This window comes from Erythranthe guttata, chromosome 3 (genome assembly GCF_056151865.1).
Source record: "Erythranthe guttata isolate IM_541 chromosome 3, IM_541, whole genome shotgun sequence".
Lineage (NCBI taxonomy): Eukaryota > Viridiplantae > Streptophyta > Magnoliopsida > Lamiales > Phrymaceae > Erythranthe > Erythranthe guttata.
In genome coordinates, this window is record NC_142535.1 from 12,695,785 (window position 1) to 12,698,061 (window position 2,277).

Consider the following 2,277-nt stretch of genomic DNA (forward strand, 5'->3'; position numbering starts at 1 on the left):
ATTATTATTATTATTATTATTATTATTATTATTATTATTATTATTATTATTATTATTATTATTAATAATAATAATAATAATAATAATAATAATAATAATAATAATAACAATAATAATAATAATAATAATAATAATAAAATGTAAATAAATAAAAGAATAAGTAAATTCTGGCCGGTGGGCCATTTATATGTATAATTTTCTCGTTCTCTATATATATGTATAATTTTCCAACACAATTTTCATCAAACATAACCAACACACAATCGAGTTAAACTAACACACACAGTACACACTCCCCTATAAACACAAACCTAACAATATGGAAGTTATGGTTTTTTGTGTCTCTCTCAGCTGCATCTTAGCCGGACTCCTTTCCCTCCACCACTTATTCTTCACCAAGAAGGACAAATCTGCCGCCGCCGCCGCCACTGCCGCCAATCTACTACCGCCAGGAAAAACGGGATGGCCCTTGGTGGGGGAGAGCCTCCATTTCCTCTGGGCGGGGTGGAAGGGCCACCCGGAGAAGTTCGTCTTGGACCGCATGGCTAAGTACTCATCCAGTGTTTTCCGAACCCACCTCGTGGGCGAGAAAGCCGCAGTTTTTTGCGGCGCGAGCGGCAACAAATTCTTGTTCTCGAACGAGAACAAGCTCGTCAGGGTGTGGTTCCCTAGTGGCATCGACAGAATATTCCCTTCTTCAACCCGATCTTCTTCCGAAGAAGAGGCCGTTAAACTGAGAAGAATGCTCCACAATTTCTTGAAAACCGAAGCCCTTCGACGCTACATCGGTAAAATGGACCATATGGCCCAGACACTCTTTGTAGAGGGATGGGAGAACAAGACAGAAGTCGTCGTCTTGCCTCTCGCGAAAGACTTCACCTTCCGATTAGCATGCAAGCTTTTCGCGAGCGTCGAAGATCCTCAACAAGTTGATAGGCTATCGAAGCCTTTCAATCTCTTGGCGTCGAGTTTGTTTGCCATCCCGATTGACTTGCCGGGGACACCGTTCAATAAGGGGATTAAGGCCTCCAAGATTGTCAGACAAGAGCTTGTTTCCATCATCAAACAACGCAGAATCGATCTGGCCGATGGGAAAGCTTCGCCCACGCAGGATATTCTATCCCACATGCTTCTCACAAGCGATGAAGATGGCGAATTCATGCAAGAATTCGATATTGCTGATAAAATCTTGGGCTTGCTGATTGGAGGCCGTGATAGTGCGAGTGTCGCTTGCACTTTCATTGTGAAATACCTTGCCGAGCTTCCACATATCTACGACGGAGTGTACAACGAACAGATGGACATTTTGAAATCAAAATCTCCGGGCGATTCGCTCAACTGGGAAGACCTGCAAAAGATGAAATATTCCTGGAGCGTTGCTTGTGAAGTAATGCGACTTGCAACACCGGTCACTGGAACTTTCCGAGAAGCCATTGCTGATTTTTCATACAAGGGTTACTCTATCCCAAAGGGATTCAAGCTATACTGGAGCGCCACTGCAACGCACAAAAACCCTGAAATATTTCCCGAACCGGAGAAGTTCGATCCGTCGAGATTTCAAGGAGCCGGGCCCGCACCGTACACATTTGTTCCGTTCGGCGGAGGGCCGAGAATGTGTCCCGGACTAGAGTATGCACGATTCGAGATCCTGGTGTTCATGCACCATCTTGTGAAGAGATTCAAGTTTGCGAAAATGATTCCTAATGATGGTGAATTTGTTGTGGATCCAATGCCGATTCCTGCCAAGGGTCTTCCTATTCGCCTCTTCCCTCACCCAAAATAAACCTTATCACCTTAATAATGGAATAATTTCGTATTTTCTAAATTTGTTCATGATTTCACTAGAGAAAACACAAAAAGGGAAATCTAAAATTAATTATAAAGTATTATAATATATCAAATGTTTTCTTATGGACTAAGTATCAAAGATTTATAATACGTGGCGTCATCTCCTTTATATATATCCTCTTAATGCATGACTATGCATATACAAATTCATGTATATATATATACGTATGTAATTTGTAATGAGAATAATATAGAACAGTTCTCTTCAGTGCTTATAAATTCTTCTCTCCTCGGTTTCATTTCAGAAGCTTTCATTTTAGCTTGTATTAATATATAATATTTATTCTACAACACATTATCAGCATGAGATTTTGCTCGATAGGGATTTGCTATTTTTGTATTCTTCTTTCTATTTTATTTTACGAAAATCCAGATCCTCGATTCATTGTCGAAAAGACAAACGAGAATGATTAGCGAATACTTCGGTAT

General features: G+C 40.4%; 1 pseudogene across 1 annotated transcript; it reads left to right on the forward strand.

Moving 5' to 3' along the window:
• The first annotated feature begins 247 nt into the window (after positions 1–247).
• LOC105971315 (beta-amyrin 28-monooxygenase pseudogene) lies at positions 248–2,067 on the forward strand (annotated as a pseudogene). The gene has a single exon (XR_016030304.1). The product of XR_016030304.1 is annotated as a beta-amyrin 28-monooxygenase pseudogene (transcript).
• The last annotated feature ends 210 nt before the right edge of the window (positions 2,068–2,277 follow it).